Source organism: Oryctolagus cuniculus, chromosome 10, assembly GCF_051225735.1.
Source record: "Oryctolagus cuniculus isolate XC-2025 breed Fujian yellow rabbit chromosome 10, ASM5122573v1, whole genome shotgun sequence".
In the NCBI taxonomy this organism is placed as follows: domain Eukaryota; kingdom Metazoa; phylum Chordata; class Mammalia; order Lagomorpha; family Leporidae; genus Oryctolagus; species Oryctolagus cuniculus.
The window spans coordinates 45,469,144-45,479,004 of NC_142876.1; the positions used below are offsets into that span (position 1 = coordinate 45,469,144).

At 39.2% G+C, this 9,861-nt stretch overlaps 1 protein-coding gene across 3 annotated transcripts in view; it reads left to right on the plus strand.

Moving 5' to 3' along the window:
- Positions 1-9,861, plus strand: part of GAREM1 (GRB2 associated regulator of MAPK1 subtype 1) — a 246,699-nt gene that overhangs the window by 148,995 nt on the left and 87,843 nt on the right. The gene's annotated exons all lie outside the window — the stretch shown is intronic.

Below are 9,861 nucleotides of genomic sequence, written 5' to 3' on the forward strand. Positions count from 1 at the left end.
CTCTCTTTCTGTTTCACTTCTGCTCTATCTCACCTCTCTCCTCTCTTCCGCTTCCTGAGGTTCCTATTCAGCTTGTCATCCCCAAACCTCTGGCTCTGTCATCCTCCTGGAACTGGCCCTCCTAGAGGCCACTCCTCAGCTTTTGTTGTGGCCCTGGTACCCCATGAGCTTCCAGTTGGGACTGGTTGTGATTCTGGGCTCAGAGTGGGAGGGACAGGATTCTGCACTCACTGCTGGCAGCATGGTAGCACCGCTGTGGGATTGGCCACAGGATGCATTTTCCCAGTGTTCTGTCTTAGTATTATGTTTTAGGTCAGTTTTTGTGGGTTGATCTGGCAACTTAATCCCCGATGGTAATCTTGTTTCCCTGGGAAAATGTGAACGTTTTTGAAGAACTGACTAATACATGAACTTTTGGAATGCCCCACGTTTGTAAATGGGTGACAGCCTGTTTTCTGATAAGGGTGTTTCCTGCAGCTGCTCACAAAGCCTTTGTGTGGGGTTGGAGGTGGGGGGTGGGGGGTCTGAGGGGAGTGTTGGTTTGTTGTGACATTGAGAATCTGTAGCTCTAAAATCACTTAGTAATCTTGTAATTTTTATTATTCTTGGATTTAACTTTGGGCAATTTAGACATACTGTGTTTGTATAGAAAAGCATGTATTTCAGATATATTTAATTCCATAAATCTACATATCAACAGCTGTGTACCTCCACTGAAGGAAAGATTCCTTTTCACAGACATTTTTTTATGGCATGGAAACTAATATTTTAATCCATCATTTCAAAGAATGTTCTAAGAGTTTGAATGTAGGGTAGCTGGTGAGATTTAAACTGTGGTATCAAGTCCTTGCCAAGCAAACTTTGTTTTTTGTATTTTTGCTGTTGTTAGTGATATTTTCTGTTCCAAGTAAAAGGCCTAAAAAAGAGAAAATGTTGCTTCAGAGATACTTACATTTTCATTTTCCAGGATGTTACAGTGAGCATGTATTAACCAGATTACCAGGACATTGAATGTTTTAAGATCATCCTTCAAGTAATCACCTTAGTTAAACTCAACTGCATAAAGTGTGAGTTCAGGAACTTGATGGAACTGCGTGAAAGCCGTGTCATGTGGGCACTTCAGTGTGTACTTTACTGTTTTTCATGGAAAATGAACCTTTTCAATGTATTATTTATATCTGAGTTACATTAGGGGCAAGAATTGTAATTGTTGTTCTTTTGCTTACATCAATAGCTCTATAAAAACCTTCTCTACTGATAAATTTGAGTCATACTAATGAGTAATAAATCTAAAGATAACCTTTAAAAACCATTGTAGGGCCAAGAAAGTGAATGTATAATTAGGATTATAAAGGATATGTGACTAAGGCATTCAGACACATTTCATATGGTGGTGTATGGGTGTTCTTTTCAAGTCTAATGCAACTGAATGAAAATTACTTCCTAGTTCCATCAAGATAGCATCACTGATTAAACATTGTAAGATGACATAAGGAAATAAAACAGCAAACATAAAAAATCAGAAGTTGATAAAACAGAAGCACCAGAATTTTTACCAAAGAACTAAAAAATTAATTTAAGGTGCAGATTCCTAGAGAAATTTCCAAGTCAACTTTTCACAACTTATGCTATTAATGTTTACACTCTTCCTAGTTAAAAATGGGCACACTATTCAAAAACCTGTATCAAAAGGCAGGAACTTACATGATGAATTATAATTTTACTAAAACATCATGCTTTACATTTCTGATATGCCATAAAACTTAACACGGAACAGAAATGTAAAACCTTGACCTGCGCCGTGGCTCACTAGGCTAATCCCTGCCTGCGGCGCCGGCACACCGGGTTCTAGTCCCGGTCGGGGCGCCGGATTCTGTCCTGGTTGTTCCTCTTCCAGTCCAGCTCTCTGCTGTGGCCCAGGAGGGCAGTGGAGGATGGCCCAACTCCCTGGGCCCTGCACCCGCATGGGAGACCAGGAGAAGCACCTGGCTCCTGGCTTCGGATCAGCGCAGTGGGCCGGCCACAGCGCACAGGCCGAAGCGGCCATTGGGGGGTGAGCCAACGGAAAAGGAAGACCTTTCTCTCTGTCTCTCTCTCTCACTAACACTGCCTGTCAAAAAGAGAGAGAAAAAAAAAGAAATGTAAAACCTTGACCAGTGGGTTTTCATGTGTATTTTGAAGCTATTGGGCCATCACTTAGTTTGTTTCTACGGCAGGAACTTTCACGTTTTTATAATCACATTATCTTTTTGTCACCTAAAGTAGAAATGAAGACTCAGTTTGTCACTTGCTAAGCAATAGAAAAACATGCAAGTACAAACTTTAAAATGATTCACAGCTTACAAAAAGAGTTCACTTGGCATATAAAACTATTTTAAAACTACATTTAAATGGCTTTTTTTTTAATTTCCTAGGGAAGACTGTATCTTGTCTTCTCTTTAGCTTTAGATAGTAGCAGATAGATAACATGTATAATCAGAAATATTGCAAGTTGGAATAGAAATGTTTACTATTCCCTATACCTAATTTAATGTGTTTGGGTCCACGTGTAATACATGAAAAGACCTTGGTTCTATTTGGAGGCAAAAATTTACTAATATTAGCCCAAAATCCTAATCAGTGAATTCTAGTACTAGTTCTGCTAAGGTTGAACTGTTATGGATAATTTTATTTCTTACTTTCCAAGCTGTAAAGTGGTTATATTACTTTCATAAATAGGCTTTTTTATGTCTCTCTGTGTATATATTTAGAGAGGAGGGAGACTCTGAATGACTCATTCTGGAAAAGGGGGGGAGGCAGTCAGTTTTTAACTTTGCAAATAGCTTTTCTCCCCCCTCTTCTTACTTCTTCACTGAAACTTGCCAGTTACTGTACATAAAAAGTATTCCCTTTCTTTTTATGTTTACTATCTCTGCCTGCTGCCAAGGTGTAAATCAGAAAGCTTAAGTTTCTTTCTCCCACTTCATAAACAAGACTTGGTTCTGCTTCAGACACTTGGAGCCCTGCCAAAGTTGTCATGATGATGTCAGTTTACCAAGAATGTTCGCATTTCTCATGCAGTGTTCCACATTCCCTGGACTCAAGCAAATGTCCTTTTAGAGCTCATTGAAGTTTTTGAGTTGGATTAAAAAGGCATGCCTTGTTTTTAGTACTTGCCCTTCATATGCTACCTTTTCAAAATCAACAATCTGTTTGAAATAGCATGACAGTCACAGGCCACACTGTACATTTTCTATTTGTTGATTAAAAAAATACAGAATGACCAAAAGTTCATCAGGTGCTGAAGCCAGTTGGTTTAATAAATTGAAAATTTTATTAATGTAGTAGTCTCTCATTCAGCAAATATTTTATTTATCTTATGTGTGTATATATAATAGGTTTATTTGTAATATATTATTCATTTATTTTGAATTTTCCATTTCACAAATAATGAAGACTTCTTACCCAGTTTAATAAAGTAATTCTTATATGTAGGAATTGATACTTAGTGTTCCAAAGTCTCAGATGTTTTTATTAATGTTTCTTGGTTCTTGGCTAGCTGATGGGAAACTACTATGTTGTAGATTATTATTTCTAATTATTTAATACATTAATTGAATTGATAACCCATAAATATTAGGAAAAATAGACAGTTCTCTCTCTCTCTCTTTCTCTCTAACACTCTCACAATAAATGAATAAATCTTTTAAGGGGTGGGGAAGGGTGTAGAGCAGCATTGTGGTGTAGCAGGCAAAGCTGCTGCCTGTAACGGCAGCATCTCATGTGGTTGATTGGTGTCCTGGCTGCTCTACTTCTTCTTCTTTTCTTTTCTTTTTTTTTTTTCTTTTTCTTTTTTTTTTCTTTGACAGGCAGAGTTAGATAGAGAGACAGAGAGAAAGGTCTTCCTTCCATTGGTTCACCCACCAAATGGCCGCGACGGCTGGCACACTGTGCCGATCCAAAGCCAGGAGCCAGGTGCTTCCTCCTGGTCTCCCATGCGGGTGCAGGGACCCAAGCACTTGGGCCATCCTCCACTGCCCTCCTGGGCCATAGCAGAGAGCTGGACTGGAAGAGGAGCAACCAGGACAGAACTGGCGCCCCAACCAGGACTAGAACCCGGTGTGCTGGCGCCGCAGGCGGAGGATTAGCCTAGTGAGCCATGGCGCCGGCCTCTGGCTGCTCTACTTCTGATCCATCTCCTTGTTGATGTCCTGGGGAAAGCAGCAGAAGATGGCCCAAGTGTTTGGCCTCTGCTACCCATGTGAGAGGCCCAAGTGAAGCTCCTGGCTTCAGCCTGGCCCAGCCTTGGTCTTTGCGGCCATCTGGGGAGTAAACGAGCAGATGGAAGATTCTCTCTCTCTCTCTCTCTCTCTCTCTCTGTGTGTGTGTGTGTGTGTGTATGTGTATGTGTCTTTCTCTTTCTCTGTAACACTTTCAAAATAAATGAGTAAAGATTTAAGAAAAAAAAAAAAAAACAGGACAGGTCTTGAAAATTACTTGGAGTGGTGGCCCCAGAGGGAATGTCTTCACTTTATATGTCCTTGTCCTAGTAAGCTGAATGGGTGTTTCATTTATGGGGAAATTAATGACAGCCATGAAGAGTTCAGTTTTTCCAATATTTAAAATGTATGTAGGTCCAATTTTAGGAACTTTGAAAGAACAACATTTTAAAGTAAAACCTTTTCTATTTTATATCCGTTGCATTGGATCTCGTTATTCGTATAATTCAAAGCAGTGTGCAGAACTGCAGTTCTGAAATGATCCTTGTAAAACATGAAGTCTGGGGGCCAGCGCTGTGGCACAGTGGGTTAAAGCCCTGGCCTGAAGTGCTAGTATCCCATATGGGCGCCAGTTCTAGTCCCAGCTGATCCTCTTCCGATCCAGCTCTCTGCTATGGCCTGGGAAAGCAGAAGATGATCCAAGTCCTTGGGCCCCTGCACCTGCCTGGGAGACCCAAAAGAAGCTCCTGGCCATTATAGCCATCTGGGGAGTGAACCAGCAGATGTTAAGACCTCTGTCTCTACCTCTCTCTCTAACTCTGTCTTTCAAATAAAATCTTAAAAAAAATACAGTCTGCCTGTCATTTTACAGGTCAAGTAACAGTGATCCTATTCAGTTGAACTACACGTTAGGAAGATTGAACCAAATAGTCAATACCATGATATATGTTACTCCTCAGTAGAATTCTATGTAAGTACTCGACTAATGCAAATGTGTTTACATAGACTTGTTACAGATAATGGACATTAATGACCTAAATAACCTAAGAAACAATACTAGTAAACAGTTGTTTATGTTGTAAATGTTTGAAATTTTTATATCCTCTCATTTAAATTTGCAAATTGCATATTTACAAGGAAGGAAAGGGGGAGTGGATATTAATTTTTTTGTTAAAGATTTTATTTGTTTGAGAGAGAGAGTTACAGACAGCGAGAGGGAGGGACAGAGAGAAAGGTATTCCATTTGCTGGTTTACTCCCCAAATGGCCCCAGTAGTTGGAGCTGAGCCAATCTGAAGGCAGGATCCAGGAGCTTCTTTGGGGTCTCCCATGCAGATGCAGGGACCCAAGCACTTGGGTAATCTTCTACTGCTTTCCCAGGCCATACCAGGGAGGTGATTCAGAAGAGGAACAGCCGGGACACGAACAAATACCCATATGGGATGCTGGCACCACAGCGGAGACTTAGCCCATTATGCCATAGTGCCAGACCCATTAATTTTTATAATGGACTTTCTTTGACTTTCCAGGTTAGTGTTCCATATTGCATATATTTCATTTCTCTTCTGATACTGTGCATTGTAAATAATTTTGTTTTAACCACTAAGTTTTGACTCATTGAAAATGATGGAAGGTCTTAAGACAGTTACTAACTAAAACACTTGGAGAAGTATTGTTGATCAGGGCAAAACCCTGGCCCCGTGCCCTTCATTCTCACTGAGCAGCATATAATGACTTCTGATGAGATTTTAATTCATAAACTCAAATCATCTCTCTTAATCCTGCTAAGACTTCTGTATGTTAAAAGTATCCTTTTGGTAATTTTTAGTGCATTCCCTTATAGCTTTTTATAGTAGTTTCGAAACAAATTTAAACTAGGCAAATTAAAATCTGGTTTGAATACAGAGATTTTAAATTTCTATTTTAAGAAATAATTGCAGATTCCAAAAGTAGTTTTTAAATTAGCAAGGAGGCCTCAAACAATGTTTCATTCCCATCTTAGAACTCCTCATCATGCTCTCCAAAATTTCAAGAGTGAATTTTCAGAGCTAGAAAGGGACCTGAATTCCAGAAGTGGCAACGTCCATATCCTATGTTGCCTGAAATGAATTCATGACAGTGACAGATCAAATTCAGTGATTTGATGGTGGATTTCTACAAGAAATTTTGTGGAGATCTTCAGACAAATAAAATAGTCTCCTATAATGAAATGATAGATATAATTATACATTAAGCCACACACAGTTGTATACTAATGTTTCTCAGTAGATGATAACTGCTTAAGAACCTAACTATATTCTTACCCCTCATTTTTGTGTATTGCAAAAAATATATAAAATTTTGTTCACTGACATTAATTTGATTTTTCCATGATTTTAAGTTTTTGTTTTGTGCATCTTACGACATTTCCTTAAAAAAGATTCCATTTTTCCCCGAGAAATATTTTTCTTTTTAAAAAATACTTATTTTAATGATTTGAAAGATTTGCAGGGAGACAGAGACAGAGAACTTCCACCTGCTGGCTCACTCCCCAAATGGCCACAATGGCCAGAGTTGGGCTGATTCGAAGCCAGGAGCCAGAAGCTTCTTCTGGGAGCTGGATCAGATGTGGGACAGCTGGAACTCGAACCGGCACCCATCACAAATAATGGTTTACATGTTATGCCACAAGGCCAGCCCTTTCTATTTATTTATTAAGATTTATTTATTTATTTGAAAGGAAGAGTTACACAGAGAGAGAAGGAGAGGCAGAGAGAGAAAGAGAGAATCTTCCATCCACTGGCTCACTCCCCAGATGGCCGCAACTGCTGGACCTGTGCCAATCCAAAGCCAGGAGCCAGGAGTTTCTTCCGGGTCTCCCAGGTGGGTGCAGGGGCCCATGGACGTGGGCCATCTTCTGCTGCTTTCCCAGGCCATAGCAGAGAGCTGGATCGGAAGTGGAGCATCCCACACTCGAACCAGTTCCCACATGGGATGACGGCACTGCAGGCTGAGACTTTAACCCACTAAGCCACAGCGCTGGCCCCACTTTTTATTTTTCTAGTTGACCCAACTTGGTGTTATCCAACTTGAGTACAATTCCTTCATCTCACCTTTGAAAGACCATTCTTCCAAATTTGGTTCCATTTAATATATTTTTTGTCTCATTTCCAATATGAACTCCAATTTGATCCCTTTGCTCACAAGCAGCCAATTAGAATATTGGGAGAATCCTAGCTTAACAAATTTATGAGGTTAATTTCTGTAAAGCAGCGCTTGCTTTCTATAGCCTGGAGTTGTACTGTGGTGGTGTTTGTTGTTGTTTGGTGATCTTGTTCTGTTTTGTTCTCTCAGCTATTTTCTTTTTATCTTTAAAAATCACTTCCTTTTTTATCGTTGTATGTACATAGCTAGCATTTGAGGACACAGTGTATACATACTTCTATAAATTCAAGGATTCAAATCTGCTCTCATGGGGCAAGTTTATTTTCAGACTTCTCCAGATTCTATTCCCAAACAGAAATGTAGTCTGAACAAAGCAGAGACTGAAGATTGAATTGAATGAGACGAGACCGACACAGTGTCTCCTCTCTTCTCTGTAGCTGTGCTGCCCGACCTCCTTCCCTTTTGTAGGAAGTTCTTTTCAGATCCCTAGCTGTTTGCTAGTCTTTTTCTCCCCTGCAGTTCAACGCTGCTTTATAAACATTCTTTTAATGTTCAGTTTGTGTTTGGAGAACTTTATTCAAAGTGTTAAAATCAAATGCTATTAAGTTCTCCAAGATCCATTGATTCTGCATCCTTTTACTTTTCAATGTCTGATACAACCAGGAGTATAATTCAGTGGTGTTTCTGATTCCTGTCACATTAATGCACTAAAAAATAAGCAGAACAATAACTCATTTGTTCTCCTACCTCCAAAGAAGAGCCCAATTCCTTGGGTTGTATTGGAATTTTATTTTTGTATGTGTTCTGAAATGAAAGAACCAGCAACCAGAGCTTGGGCCCTTTTTTTTTTTTTCAGATAGCAATGTATCACTAATAATATCTACCACTGTATAAGAGAATTCACTTTATATTGACGAAATATTTGCAGATTACTTAGAGACATTTCCATCAAACAATGGGTGGTCTAATTGTATTGTTAGAGCTGAGTTAAAGTCAGTAATTTTATTTTATATGAGGGTATCCCAAAATGTTTATATCCAATCGCTACATTTAAAATTCTAAACTTTCTTGATTTTGACTGTTTATAATTAAGCAATATGTTGATGTTGAGATTATTGTCAACGTTTGATAAACACAGCAATTTATGTGGGAACTCCCTGACTTTAAGTCAAGTTAAGAGTTAAAATAAACCACCTCACAGTGTATTACAAAATAGACTTAACATAACCCGAATGGAAAGCGTATCCAGCGTCTGGACAATTGAGATGATTAACTGCTGCACCACGGGCGATCTGCTTTTGGCTGACTGAGTCCTTCCTCTGACCACCTATGTCAATAGCACCATCATCACCCAGATCTCAGAACCAGGTCAAGTTGCCCCAGTGTCATTTTCATCAGCTTGGCAATGTGACCGCCTGCCAGAAATTCATCAGTTACTTTTCATCCGGAGAGGCAAATAGCATTTGTTTAGGAAGATTTAGCCAGAAACTGCCATGTCCTATTCTCATTGCCAATTAAACCAAATTACCATTGCTTTATCAAAGTTGCAAAGAGAAAACTTCCTAAAAGTTCTCCTCTATATGAGTCTACATGAAGAACTTCATGTAAATTCTAGTGGAATTAATTTTCCTTCATCTATTTTCATATAATGAATTTTTATTCTACTAGTTTATCATTGAATGATATTTCTAACAATTAAAATTTTTGCCCAATTTTAGTTTTGGTTTAGAGTTCAATTATTTAATTGCGTGAAATATGATTGAGAGAGAAGACTTCCCATGCTATGGTGGTAATACTGTATTCTTAAAAAAGGTCTTCCAATACATAACATTGTAGTCATTTTTAACCCTTGCACAAATGACAACATCATGGTAAATCTGTTCCCTGGATCAAGAATTCTCTATGCTCTGCATGTATTTCATTTGCTCATATATCTCACTTGTCCGGTTTGCTTATAGACTGTAGACCACTCAATAGCTTTCTGACTTTCCCCTGCATTATAAATTTGTATATAAATGTATACTTGTGTTTTATCATTTACCAGTTTGAAGGTTTTTTTTTTTTTAAGATTTATTTTATTTATTTGAGAGACAGAATTACAAAGAGAGGCAGAGACAGAGAGAGAGATCTTCCATCCACTGGTTCACTCTCCAGATGGCTGCAACAGCCAGTGCTGTGCCAATCTAAAGCCAGAAGCCAGGAGCTTCTTCCGGGTCTCCCAGGGGATCAAGGACTTGGACCTTCCTCTACTGCCATCCCAGGCCATAGCAGAGAGCTGGATCAGAAGAGGAGCAGCTGGGACTAGAACTGGTACCTGTGTGGGATGCTGGCGGTTCAGGCCAGGGCTTTAACCCGCTGCACCACAGTGCCGATACCTTGAAAGTGTTTTTGTACCAGAAATCTTCAGGCTTAATTTTTATCTTGCCTATAGAATTTAATTTCTAAAACATTATTCAAGTAATTAGGCATTTCTAGATGGAGTAAATTGCTATTTACTCATCACACTGAGCAGTTCCTTT